The sequence below is a fragment of the Lontra canadensis genome, unplaced genomic scaffold (genome assembly GCF_010015895.1).
Source record: "Lontra canadensis isolate GAN:19392208 unplaced genomic scaffold, GSC_riverotter_1.0 scaffold3, whole genome shotgun sequence".
In the NCBI taxonomy this organism is placed as follows: Eukaryota; Metazoa; Chordata; class Mammalia; order Carnivora; family Mustelidae; genus Lontra; species Lontra canadensis.
Window position 1 is genome coordinate 47,228,229 of NW_022630997.1, and position 15,222 is coordinate 47,243,450.

Sequence of the window (15,222 nt, forward strand, 5' to 3'; positions counted from 1 at the left end):
GTACAGGTATTGATTGTACTGGAAATACTGTGACCACAGATTCACAGGCGCTATATTTCTCCTAGGATCAATGGTTCAGTATTGCTAATTCAGTGGTTGTGGTGACTTTATTGCATAATTAACAAGAATCGACTCCCTATGTACATCAGTCAGAGTCAAGTCAAGAAATCAGAAACCGTACTAGGAGGTTCAATAAAAATAATTCACTCTTGAGAAATGACTATAACTGTGTCGGAGGGCTAAAAACTAAAGGAAATCAGAGGAAACACCGTGGGAGAACAAAGGGAAGAGGTTGGAGTTCTTAGAATTCTCAAACATGGAGCAGGTCCTGGTGGAGCCGGGACTCAGTCATCTGAAGGGAGAGTACTGCCAGGATGGGGTTACAGAGAGATAACCTCTGCATGTTTAAAGGAGCTGACCCTGGAAGAGCCTTTGCTGATGGGATGAAGATCCATTGCTGGGCTGAGCTGTATGAATAGCAAGAAAATAGGAAGCAGGGAATTCTGTTTACTCTCTTGCCTTCCAGTGTTCTTGGAAGAACCTAACAGTATGCCAGCTGGCAAAGGAGGATAATTTGCTGAATTCCAGCTCCAGTATTACAAAGCATAGTATAGGAGCAGGATGTTTGGATCTGAGGGACAATAGTTCAATATCCAGCACAATATGAGATCTTAATACATAATAATAGATAGCACTGCAAATTCTCACACATGTCCATGAGAGACATGCATAGCAGGGTGATTAAAAGCACAAATTCTGGAATGAGACAGCTTAGATTTGAATTTTGGCTCTATTATTTACTGTATGATCCTGGAAAAATTATGTGATCTGTCCATACCACCACATGAAGAAAAGAGATTCACCTCCCAGAAATAACTATATTGGATTGTTACATGAGTAAGAAAACAAATCTACTTTGTTAAGCACTGAAATTTTTTCTTTTTCAGTATGTAGCATTTTCCTATTACCATAGTAGTATTTGTTGCAATGTTTTTTATGGTAGGGGAGTGTCTATTTTGATGAAAGGAGACAGTTTAAATATGGTGGATGCACAGGTTGGTGAGATATATACAATAATTAGAAGTGAAAAACATAGATACACAAATGAATTATAAAATTGTGGTGTTGGGAACCATATATCTCATGAAACAATGAGACATATGACCAATACCATTTAGGTGAATTAAAATATATTGATACAAAACAATGCACATTTTTTCCAGAACAAATTCAAACACAAAGATATACTTTGAGCATATTAGACAGGTCTCAAGGGATAAAAGTAACAAAAGGGGCATCTGGGTGGCTCAGTTGTTTAAGCATCCTACTGTTGATTTCAGCTCAGGTCATGACCTCAGTGTTGTGAGATTGAGCCCTGCATTTGGCTCTGTGCTTAGCGCAGAGGCTGCTTGAGATTCTCTCCCTCTGCTCCTGCTTACATGCCCTCTCCCTCTCTCTCTAATAAATAAAATCTTTTTTTAAAAAGGTTTATTTATTTGACAGAGAGAGACAGTGAGAGATGGAACGCAAGCAGAGGGAGGGGGAGAGGGAGAAGCAGGCTTCCTGCTGAGCAGGGTGCCTGATGTGGGGCTCGATCCCAGGACCTGACCTGAGCCAAATGCAGACGCCTAACCACTGAGCCACTCAGGTGCCCCTAAGATAAATAAAATTTTAAAAAAAGAAAAGAAAAAAGAAAGTAACAAGAGAGGGGCTGTGCACAGGCCAGTAGTGATAATTGCCATAAACTGATAGCATTTAATTTATTCAATCTTCTTTTACCTAAGAGTAAAAGAAAGATAAGCATCAAATCTATAATAGTAACAAAAGAAAAAAATAAATTGGAATGAATTTAATGAGAGATGTAGAGCACACTAAGGAAGAAAATTTTAAAGCTGTACTGATGTGAATGGAAGATACCTTGAATACATACAGATAGTCCTTGTTTTTGTGAAGTTCAAGTTTTCCTAAATTGTTCTGTATATTTAGTACAATCTTGAAGTATTAATAGGATTTTTGCGAGCTGGATAAGCTGATTCTAAAGTTCATATGGAAAATAAATATGTGTGAACAGCTGATAAAATTGTGAAAAGAAAAGTAATAATGAGTGACCAGTCTTGAGAGAGATTCAAATGGGAATGTATAAAGACAGCTTTTTTTTTTAATATTTTATTTGTTTGACAGATAGAGATCACAAGTAGGCAGAGAGGCAGGAGGAAGCAGATTCCCTGCTGAGCAGAGAGCCGGATGTGGAGCTCAATCCCAGGACCCTGGGATCATGACCCGAGCCGAAGGCAGAGGCTTTAACCCACTGAGCCACTCAGGCACCCCTAAAAACAGCTTTTATAGAGCTATTAATTTGTATTTGAAAAAGTTTAGTATTGCCTTATGAATCAACAGAATAGAAACCCCTAGATAAATCTCTCTCTCTCTATATATATATGTATATATATATATAGGAAATGAGTGTACAATATGATTCATTTAAAATTAAGGAAAGAAGAATTGTTCAGAAAATTATGTTGGTATACTTAGCTACATATTTAGCAAAGTATATATACTTAGCTATACATTTGGAGGAAGAGGAATTGGGTTCTACCTCATTTCTTTCATAAGGATCAGTTGCAGATGGGTAAAATTTAAACATCCCAAACTAGAAGTCCTAGAAGAAGGTATAAGTACATTAAAAAATTAGAAGTACTAGATGATTAGGTAGTTTACATTGTCATCATTATCATCTTCTTCATTATCTTGGAGTTGGGAATGTTATTCAAGTAAGATCCAAAACCCAGGTCCAGTAGGGGCAGGATTTTTATGTTGCATTGCATGAAAATTTTAAATTTCTCCCTGGGGCGCCTGGATGGCTCAGTCATATAAGCAGCTTTCTCTGGCTGGGGTCATGATCCAAGGGTCCTGGGATCAAGTCCTACCTTGGGCTCCCTGCTCGGCGGAGAGCCTGCTTCTCCCTCTACCTCTGCCTGCCTGTCTGCCTACTTGCTCTCTCTCTCTCTGTCAAATAAATAAAATCTTAAAAATTTCTGCCTAGTAAGAAACATTCTAAGTGATAGATTAACAGGAAAGATTGACAACATCTGTATAAGATGAACTAATTTCCTTCATATATATAGGGATTACAGTTAAATATGAAAGCAGCCAACAGAAAAATAGCAAAGAAAAACAAAGCTTGTATGGGAAATGATATACAGATGGATTTGCATACAAATGAAACAATCATAAAATTACTCATAATTAGAGATACAAATTTTATTTTTTTGGTATATGTGCTGCCAAAGTGAGCACAACAAATTTTATTTTTTAAAAGAGACCACTTTTCATCAATCAGATGGCAGAAATAAAAAGTTTTTTTAAAAAAAGATTTTATTTATTTATTTGTCAGAGGGAGAGAGAACAAGTAGGGAGAGTGGCAGGCAGAATGAGAGGGAGAAGCAGACTCCCCACTAAGCAGGGAGCCTGATGTGGGACTCAACCCCAGGACCCTGGGATCATGAGCTAAAGGCAGATGCTTAACCAACTGAGCCACCCAGGCATTTCCAGGAATAAGTTTGATAATGCAGGGGGTTGGCTAGGAGGTGGGAAAATAGACAGTCGTATGGATTGGTTGGAGGGTGTTTTAGGGGAAGCTCATTGAGGAAAAGAAGGGCATGATTTCTGTAGAAACTGGCAAATACTCCGTGGCTTTATGCTTTTACCCTGAAAGATAACTGCTTAGATAAATAAAATCTGTTGTCCTTAGTATATTTGTATACTTTATTTTATTTTTTTTAAAGATTTTATTTATTTATTTGTCAGAGAGGGATCACAAGTAGACAGAGAGGCAGGCAGAGAGAGAGAGAGAGAGGGAAGCAGGCTCCCTGCTGAGCAGAGAGCCCGATGCGGGACTCGATCCCAGGAACCTGAGATCATGACCTGAGCCAAAGGCAGCGGCTTAACCCACTGAGCCACCCAGGTGCCCTATTTGAATACTTTAAATTGGAGACTGGTATTTGGAAAGATAGGGAAAACCCAGATTGGTAAAAGGCTTTGAGTTCCAAATTAAAGATTTTATAGTTTATTGTCCAAGCCCCCTGAAGACTTTGTATGCAGGTTAGTGAAGAAATCAGACTGTATTTTATTTTATTTTAATTTAATTTTACTTCACTTTTAATTTAATTTAATTTATTTTTAAAGTAGTCCCCATGCCCCGCATGGAGCTCAGTGCAGGGGTTGAACTCAAAATCCTGAGATCAAGACCTGAGCTGAAATCAAGAGTCAGACACTTAACCAACTGAGCCACTCAGGCACCTCCAGATCATATTTTAGAAAGAACTCTGTGATAGTAAATATGGAGAATGGATTGGTGGAGGTAGTGATATTGAGAAGACTAACACTTGAGGAATTATTTGTACAACATTGCAGTGGTTCAAATGACCATTGTTAAGGCTCTGATTTGGGACAGTGGGAAAGGGGAGAGAGAGAATTTTGAGTCATTAGGATTTGGTGACTGACTGGGTATGTGGGGAGAGGGAATAAACATGACTCTCCTCATGAAGTCAAAAAGGAATTGGGAGTTTTAGAGAGTTTCTTAGAGTAATTCTGCTTGCTTTAGAGCTTGTAAAACTAATTCTACTCACTGTTGAGTAAGATACACCTATGTATCCACAATAAAACCTAAACATTTTAAGATTTTTGGGAATTAAGAGTGGCCTGGGGCAGGGTTCTTGAGCCTTTTGCATTTCCTAGAACCAATTTCCTTGTCTCTTTCCCTTTCTTTCTTTCTTTCTTAGTTTCTGAGATTTTATTTATTTATTTGACAAAGAGAGAGACAGTGAGGGAGGGAACATAAGCAGGGGGAGTGGGAGAGGGAGAAGCAGGCTTCCCACTGAGCAGGGAGCCTGATGTGGGGCTCGATTCCAGGACTCTGGGATCATGCACCAAGCAGAAGGCAGACACTTAGTGACTGAGCCACCCAGATGCCCCTCCTAGAATCAGTTTCTAGCATTGGTTTTAGAACAAGCTCCTCTCCTTGCCTTTTTTATCATCTCCTTCTCTCTCTATTATCTCCATCTCCAGCTCTCTCATCTCCATCTCCCATATCCATCTGTCTCATCTCCATCTTTATCATCTTCTCTTCTGTCATCTCTGTCTTCATCTCTGTCATCTCCCTCCCTGTCATCTCTCTCTCCATTTCTATTACTTATGTCTCCCATCTCCATCTCCCATTTCTATCTCTGTCATCTCCATGTTTGTTATTTCCATCTCCATCTCCCTCAACTCCATTTTTGTCATCTCCATCTCCATCTCTATTCCACATCTCTCATGTCCCCTCTCTCATCTCCCATTTCCCATTCCCATCCTTTTCTCCCCACTTGTTTATTATCATGGCTCTGTTAGAATATCAACTATCTCTGTTTTCTGTTCTAGATTTAGTCAGGTGACTCTGATGTGTGACAAATGGTAATGCTGGGAGGAATGAAAGTGTCTTGTCCTTAGAGTATATTAGACAGATCTTATTATATAAAAATAATTTAATAAATTAATATTTTTATTAGGTGAATGTATAGTTGAATGACTCATGCATACTATAAATCCATCATTGTCTTATCATATAGTATGTGCCCTGAGAAGGTAAAAAGTTGAAAATAGATTGTGGTGGGAGTATAAATGATACAATTTTCTAAAAAATAGAATATGATTAATATGTATTACCTTTTTGTGTTTATGGAATTTTCACCTGAGCCTGCAATATAATATGTATTTATAAACTTTCTAATTGCTAAAAATATACTTCTTGTATTTGGATAAGGGCTGACCATATTGGAAGCAGCTTATTTGTGCCATAGGACCAGGAATAGCCTTGGGATTTGGTGATCTGTGGCATAAATTCTGGGAGAGGTACTACCAGGTCCCCTTAAAAAGGGAAGTATGGAAAGAAGGAAGTGGAAAACTGGAGTCTTGGCCAAAATTCTATTAATAAGGAATCCCCCAGCGCCTTCCCAGTCATCAAAACCTTTCAGTAGAATGCTAGGTGATGGGGAAGTCTTGATTTGTAGTTTTTGCCAAGTTTTATAGTGTAAATACTGATAATTTTGGCTGTTCTCAAATTACCTGTGTGATGTCACTGAATGCAGAATTGGGAATAGATGCTCATAATCAGCTCTTTTCACTTGTACTACATCTTAGTCCACATTAGTGAGATGTCATGTGCTAGGGCTTATCACCAGCAAAGGGGCCTCATTTCCATCTGGACTGTGAGTGATCTAGTTCAAGAGTACTATCGTGTTTTCCAGGCTCACTCCTGGCATAAATGGTAATGTCTTGGATTCTCTCCAAAAGAAAAAATACTAAGACTTGTGTCTAGGTAGTTTATTTGGGTGGTAACTTTAGGGAGTGGGGATGAGAGACTGGACAGAGTGAGGAAAAGAGGAAAAGAGAATGTAGGATAAGCCTGCATTATCAAATTCACTGCTAAGCCCAGTTGGGACTTGATGCCCCTTAGAATTCTCTTCCTAGAGGTCAACTAGAAGGAGCAATTGTCTACCAGTTGTTCTTGGCCCCCACTAGTTGTGGGTTAATTCTGAGCACTCATTCTCCGAAATTTATATGCTTGTGCACATACTAAGTGGGCTCCCTGTATCCTCTGTGGCATTGGAGAAGCCTTGGGGCAGCCAGTGAAAGATGTGAAGTGTGACACTGACAATGTGAGGGGTGTTATGGCCCTCCAGGAAGTATCTTCCACCATTGTGATTGGGATAAAAATGAGGTTGAACTTGTGTGGGCAGGGCACTGGAAGTATCTGATACAGTGATGCGTGGTTTTAAAAGATAGACTTAAAAACATTTATTCACAATGAATCTGCTATTTCAGATCATGGGTCTTGTGGAATTAGTTCTTTAAGAATTGGGGGGCAAATGTAATTATTTCTCTCCCTTCTTTTTATTTCTTTTTAAAAAATTTTATTTAAGTAATCTCTACATCTAATGTGAGACTCAAACTCATGACCCTGAGATCAAGAGTCACATGCTCTTCTGACTGAGCCAGTCAAGTAGCTCTCTCCTTTTTCTTCTTCCTCAAGTAAAACTCTGGGTTATGTAGTGTTTTTGTATTGTAAGAAACCCATAGAAAGGATTTTAATAAAGTTCATGATCATTGAAAAAACATGAACAAGTATGTTAATTCATTTAATGAATACTTAATATTAGGATGGGAAAATATAAACTTAATTTGTGAAACCGTCAAATCCTTTAAAATGTCTTTATAGGTGTTTATAAGGGATAAGGGATGATATAAAACAACTTTGATGAAATTTAGGCGTTCATTATTTTTTATTTCTCTGAGAGAACATTTCTGGAAGTTTTAGTGCTTCTACTACTTAGTCATAGGTCTTTGCTATGGTTTCTTTCCATTTGGTAAAGGAATAAAAACAAAATATCTATGTATTCTCAAAGCTACATTTCTAAACCTCTTTCTCCTTGACAGTTCCTTTTGGGATATCATCCTTATGTTATTTCCTCCTTTGAGGTTGGTAGTTGTGAATTATTTGTGTATTTGATTGCCTTTAGGTATCTGTAAAAATTCAGAGACCAAGGAGGATAGCAAAAACTACATGACATGATTCATGCTTTGCCTTACCTTCTTTAGAAAAAGAGGAACAAACACTAGAACTGGTCTAGTCTTACTAGAAAGAATTCTCTCATTACTTCTTTTATCTATTACTCACCTTCCTTGTCACTCTTTTTCTCTGAACACTTCCCAAACTAGTGAATAGTCTCACATCCTGTGCACTTCTGTTAGATGTAAACCCCGGTACTGAATTTTAAAAAATTTGGTTCTTAATGTTTGTCTTAGTTTCCAAGATAAAGTTTTAATTTTGTGTATGAATGAGAGGAAACGATTGATACTATTAATAGAAGTTTTAACTTATTTATTTAAAGAATATTTTATTTATTTATTTATTTTAGAGAGAATGCACATAGTGTACGTGAGTGGGAGTCAGGGGCAGAGGCAGAGAATCTCAAGCCGACTGTGCACCGAGCACAGAGCCTGACTCTGGGTTTGATCTCACAACACTGAGATCATGACTTAAGTTGAAACCAGGAGTTGGATGCTTAACTGATTGAGCCACCCAGGTGCCCCAGAAGTTTCAACTTATTTAAATTCAAAGTTAACAATCAGAATTAGAAAGGGTATGTAAGTCATGGACTAGTTTTTTAGCTACTGAGATTTTTCTTATTTTCAAATCTGTGCTAATTAGGTCATTCAATAAGTACCTTAAAATCTCTAATGCTTAGCTGCTGTTGCATATTTTCGGAGACAAAAATTCCTGGTTAGTACATGGTTAATACATGTTAATATATTTGATAACATGAATTCTAATATATTTGATAACATGAATTCTAATAATAAAACACTGAACTTTTATGTTTGTTATTGAAAGGAGTAGCGCACCCAAACAAGGATCATTTATATCCAGGGGCTGTATAATAAAGGTTCTGCTTATCCAGCTGACTAGCTGCAGTCAGTTAAGATACCTACTTTTAAGAATATATGAAAAATGTTCTTACAACTCAAGACATAATAAGTGTTTGCATGGATTACTTGAGAAAAGCTGAATCTGCATTATGTAAAGACTGCCTACCTCAAACTTTTTCGCTTATGTAGATACTAATGTTTGTAGTCTATGGCATCAATCAGACCCATCCCAATTCCCAAACAAATCCTGTTTGTAGATAGAATCTGGACTTTTAGTCCCATATCTGGTGTGTCCATTGAGTCACAGCCTTCCTTCTAACTCTCCACCATGTTTGTTCGATCTAAGTGACTGGGTTTTCGCCCAGTGCACTTGGCTGGGGCTCTAACTCCCTGCCTAATGCTTAGCCGTTTCCAATAAACAACCTGAAAAAAGGCATCACTACCACCTAACATGGAGATACTGCTGTCAGGGGATTTCTGCTGCCGTGACCCACTTACTTGGTCTTGGTTCTTGGACATTGATTCTTGGTTCTTGGTTCTTAGACATTGTAACTGGTCCTAGTTAAGTACAAGTTTGCTGTATCCTCCTAACCCCTGAGCCTCTTCAGCTGGCCTGCTATCCAGGTCTCTTTGAGGTTCAGCCCTACCATTTGGTCAGTTCCTCTAGTGTTATTTTTGCCTGGCTCCATATTGTTGCTTGGTTCTTTCTCTTTCTTTTTTTTTTAAGAATTTATTTATTTATTTGACAGAGAGAGAGAGATCACAAGTAGGCAGGGAGGCAGGCAGAGAGAGGAGGAAGCAGGCTCTCTGCAGAGCAGAGAGCCCGATGTGGGGCTCAATCCCAGGACCCTGGGATCATGACCTGAGCCGAAGGCAGAGGCTTTAACCCACTGAGCCACCCAGGTGCCCGGGTCCTTTCTCTTTCTTGCACTTGCTTATTGCTGAAGTTGAGGTGGAGCTTGCCTAAAATGCAACATGAACTAATACAGTATTTACTAAGTAGTTAACATGATTAACTATAATTACCATATATTAAAGACTTAACTATATGTTGTTCAGTATGTCTGAACATCAACACCATGTTTTATAAAATAAAGGTCACATATTCTTTTAAATATCTAGATTTCAACAGCTCAGGTCCCTATTGTCTCTTCTTTTTTAAGTTTTTTTTTTTTTTAAAGATTTTATTTATTTATTTGACAGAGAGAGATCACAGTAGACAGAGGCAGGCAGAGAGAGAGAGAGAGGGAAGCAGGCTCCCTGCTGAGCAGAGAGCCCGATGCGGGACTCGATCCCAGAACCCTGAGATCATGACCTGAGCCGAAGGCAGAGGCTTAACCCACTGAGCCACGCAGGCGCCCCCTTTTTAAGGTTTTATGTATTTGTTTGAGAGAAAGAGAGAGAGAGACAGAGACACCCCTAGGCACCCTCCCTGCTGAGCTTTGAGCCTGATGAGGGCCTTGATCTCACGACCCAGAGATCATGACCTAAACCGAAAGCAAGAGTCTGATGCCCAAGCAACTGAGCCATCCTGGCACCCCTCCTCTGCTTTTTTTTTTTTTTTTTTAAAGATTTTATTTTAAAGTAATCTCTACATCTAATGTGGGGCTCAAACTCACAACCTCGAGATCAAGAGTTGTATGCTGAGCCAGCCAGGTGCCCCAAGTCCCCATTGTCTTAATGCCAGGAACCAGCCCTTATTGTTTCTTGGCTATATCTGAGTCATCCCCAGAGCTCTCTCAGTTGGGTTTAGGAAGAGGCCCATCACGGTTGTCTGTTTTGGACATGTTGTCATGCTGTTGCACTGCTGCTTTCGCTCTTGTTCTCCAGGTCAGTATTCCATCTGAATTAGAAAACAGATGCTTTTCTAAATTTTCCACCGCATAGCATTTTAACCAGAGTTTAACAAAAAGAGGCAGGATAAAGATAACACAATAATTACAATAAACACACACACACAGAAATAATTACTGGGGCTGCACTCAGTATTCCCTGGTCCATTTTCAGTCATTTCATTTCAGTTAGTTCATTTCAGAGTCATTTTCAAGGCATCCTTGAAAAGGGTTTCTCTGACTTGTTTCTGTCTACCACTGGTATGACCGTGTCAGCTTGCCTTTCCATTGTGGGTCACTGTCTGGCTTTCCCTTTCCATCTGGAGTCTAGGCGGCCAAACCATGGACTTTACAGAGAAAGGGACCCCCTCCCCCTGCCCATTTCACCTAAAAGCCCAGCTTTCCATTTCTCACACTGTCCTACATTCAACTTCTTTCCCAGAGTAAATAACAATGGAGATATCCATTCTTTTCACAGAAACCTCACTCTCTCACTTACAGGATAAGGTGTGGTCTTGTGGGTACTGCCCATTCTCTCCTCTCCTCCAGGCACTTACCATAACTGTCTTTAAAACGTTTTCTGGAAATTTTAATTATTATTTTTTTAAACCATGTTTGGGACTATGGTAGTCCATTGTAGGTTGTGCTATGCCATTTTAGTCAGGACTTTTTAAAGAATTTATTTTCCTTCCTAGGTCAGTCCCTCCTCCTGTCTATCTATCTTCATTTCAGCCTCGGGGGTCTTGTAAACATGCGGTGTTTAGAACAGTGATTCTCAAGTCCCAGCTTCTTCTGCTTCACCCTGGGGCAGGCAGTTTTGGTGGTCACAGTAGTACAGACACATCTAGCATTTAATTGTCTTGAGCTAAAGAAGCTTACGTGTTTCCCAATGTGTGAAACTCCCCTCTATAATGAATTGTCACACATCCCAAGCAGGTTTCAGATATCCCACTGGACATTCGTATAGATTCTGTTTATAATTTTCTAAGTCTAGAACTTAACTCTGCTTTAACTTCTAAACACTAAGTGTTTTTTTGCATAGCTTTAATATACACTGATTTTTCTAGGAATGCACTTGAGTATATCTAAGGAAGATTGCACTCGGGTATATGAAAGGAAGATGGTTCTCGTTTTGTTTTGTATTATATGAGGGGTTGCTCACCATTTTGGAAAATCTTGTCTCTGTTGCAAAGCAGCTGTAGACATTTGAATTACCAGCACAACACATCCTTATCAATTTACATTTGTAGCTATCACATTCACAGTGATTTTATGCTTAACGGGAAACGTGACTTTCATTATGTGTTCCAGTATAAGTGTGCCTGAGCATTTGTGTAATGAAATACAAATATGCAATTTATGTAAATACATATAACTGTATATAACTTATATTTATATATAAAGTGTGTTTTTAAAGATTCAGTGGTTAATGTGTAGTTAGTAACTATGAAATTCATTTTAGGATATTAAAAAAGGACATTGGGAAATACTTATAAAGAGGGTGTCAGTTCTGATGGGCTTGAGAATCCTATAGATTCAACCAGGAAAAAGAAACTCTTCTTTTTAAGAAAGAATAAAAATCTGTAGAGACATATCTAACTGAATTTCTTTGTGTAAAACAGCATTTTCTTCTTCATATTTTAGGTGAGACTTGCTTTTGTACATTTGCACAACTAGAAAATTTACCATATTCGTTTTCTCAGAACAAAGAGACAATTTTTCTCAAAGGCAAATTTAACCTGGAATACTCTTTGAAGGCCAAGCATGATTCTACCTTTTAAATGATATCAGTCTTACTGTATCCCTCATTGAGTAGCTCTAGGCTAAGATGCTACATTACTTTTTATTTCTGTTATTTACTACCAACTCTCAAGGTTACATTCAGAAAAATAAGATAGTTTCTATAACATTTTAGAAGTTGTATCAGTGGGGCATCTGGGTGGCTCAGTAAGTTAAGTGTCCAACTCTTGGTTTTGGCTCAGGTCATGATCTTGCGGTCCTGAGATCAAGCCCTGCTCCTTCTAAAACAGATAAATAAATCTTTAAAAAGAAAGCTGTATCAAGTAAAATGTATGTTTAAATACATATCATATTACATAATTTGATCAATAATTACAATAATTACATCTTTTGTTTAAACAGTTTGAAACAAAAAGGTTTCTAGATGTCCTGTATCTCTGAAAATGATTGTGATTTTCAAAGCTGCAAGAGCAGGTTTTTAGAACCATCAATACTAGATCCTGTGGTTGATTAACATATTCAAGGGAGTGATAGGGTGGTTAATTAATAAAAGAAATGTCACCAAGAAGGTCTGTGATGGGAATTTTCATTAACAAGTTGAAAAAGAAATAAAGTAATCAATGAACTAAAACAGACGTGATTGACTGTAATTACTGTGCTTGTTAAGGTTATTGACTAATAGCAAGATGGCCTGTCAAAATTGAGACATGGCACTCTGAGAAAATTAAATGAGAAAAATTAATGAGAACAACATTTGTTTTTGCCTCTCTGTTATCACCAAGGAAATAAAGTTAATGTGTCAATTTCAGTAGTGATGAACTAGTTAAACCGAGATTTTTAATTTTAACTCTAAGTACACCCGACTAACGTTTAAATGCTGTATTTGAGTTTTACATAAAGTGAAAGAGAGGGTGAAGAAGAAATTTGGTGGTAAATATATAAAGATAACATACAAGACATAACTGTTTTTTTGTGTCAGGGCAGGGTAGTAGCTGTGAAGATGGAGAGGCAGTGGATTTGAGGGATATTTGATAAATAAAACTAGTGAGACACTGTTCTCTTACTTTTCTGGTATCTTTTATATCTGCATCCAGGCAAATCTAACTCCCTCCAGGAAAATTTCCTGGATTATCCTCTTTTCCTAGAGATATCTTCCCCTCCTTTGAAATCTCGTAGATATTGATGCATCACTTTGTATTAAGTTAATTTAAATATGCCGTACTGTTATGGACTTGCCACTGCCCCTAGCTTTCATTCCCCTGGTGAAGACAGCATAAGTAAACAAATAAATACATGCTCAAGGTTGTGGGGGCAGTGAGATAAGGTAATCAGATAAGTGAGAGGGGACAGTGAGATAAGGTAATCAGGCAATACCTCCATGAAAAGGAGCCAGACATATAAACATCTGGAAAGAAATGATTTCAGACAAGAGGAGGAGTAAGTGCAACATTCCTAAGGAGCATAAGCTTGGGTGTTTTGTGAGTAGAAAATGGAACTGAAGTCAATGAACTAGGGGTGAGGATGCTGTGAGTCAAAGTAGAAGAGGTAGTTGATAGGAGCCAGATCACAGAAGGCTTTGTAGATTTGTTAAAGAACTTGGATTTTCTTTCTTTTTTTTTCTTTTTAACTAGTAACAAGGCATTGGATGATATTAAGGAGGAGAATAACATGAGCTGAGCTATGTTCTGAAAGATCATTTAGATGCTCTGTGGAGACTAGATTACAGATGCCTCAATTTAGCTGCGAAAGAGGAGATGGGGAGAAGTGGATATATTAAAGATAACTTTTGGAAGTAGGATTAGTGGGAATTTTTGATGACTGTGAGGGAGAAAAAGGGTTGAAGGATGATTCCTAGGTTTTGGCTTAAGCATTTAGGCGATGAAACCAGTTACTAGGATATGTTAGTAGATTTGAGAGGCATAATCAAGAGATCTTTTTTGGGATAGAATAAGTTTGAAATGTCTATTAGGTATCCAGATGGGGAAGGCAATTGGATGTATGCCTTTGGGGCTCCTGAGAGAGGTACAGTTGGGGACACAGATTTGGAATTTGTTAACATATGGATGTAGGAGTGGTGTATCTGGTGCACTAATGTGCCTTCTCCAGTCTCTGCCTGTCCTTTTGCTCTGTTGCATCTCCCTTTCTCATTCTTGAATGACATACTGGTAGATGCCATAATTTCCCTGCCATTAGTGCAGTGCTTTAAAGACGGCTTAGTCCAGTGTAAAACTTGCACTTTATTCCAGTTTAAATCTTCTCCTTTTCCTTCAGTATCGACCAGATGTCTTCTCCAAGGACTTGGCAATGGGAAAGGGCAGGACTGATTTTTTTCACCACTTCTGTTCTGGTATCTTCAAGAGGAGAGATTTAGTTGGCCTTGTTCCTCTAATTTTTCAAGTCCCCTGACTTTTTCTGTAGTGTTAGGGCTAGGAGAGGAAACAGTAGGGAAAGAGCCTATAACTCCTAACTGCTTCTTAGGGAGCCCTGAATAAGGTGTCTCTCCTCAAATATTGGAAATTTGTTAGCGTGCAATATAACATAGATGGCTTAATTTTTTTATTTTGAGCTTGGTTGCCAATTCTGCACAATAGCAGAAATCCCACTTGACATCTTATTACAGATCTCCTTTAAAGCTATGGGATTGGATCAGATAACCCTGAGGTGACAGTATGATTTGGCCACACAGGAGTTGGTGGTAGACTTAAAAATGGCCCTCATGGTAGTGAAGGAAACAGAAACGGGTTATGGAGTGAATGATTGATAGGTGAAAATGTAAGAAGGGTAAGCAGTTTATTTAGGAAGTATTGTGATGAAGGCAGCAGAAAGTAGGAGGAGCTGTAGGGTGAAGCTAATACTTTTGTTTGTTGGATATTTTTAAAGTTTGAGGTCTTGTGGCATATTTTTGTACTGATCATTAGAGAAATGATGATAGTGTGGTACATGAAGTGAGAAGGAAGGAGTGGAGTCCTTGAGAAGGGCAGAGAAGAAGGGATCCAGAGCAGAAGAGGAGAGATTAGTCTTTGATAGGAGCAAGGGTACTGCTTGCATTGTAATAGGAGGGAAGCTGGAGACGTTGGGACTCAGTGCAGGTGGTTTTGTAGACTTGATGATGAGAAGGCATGGGACTTTTTCCCAGGGGGCTTCTGTTTTTTTTTGTCTGTGAAGCAGGAGAGTTGGTTAGTAG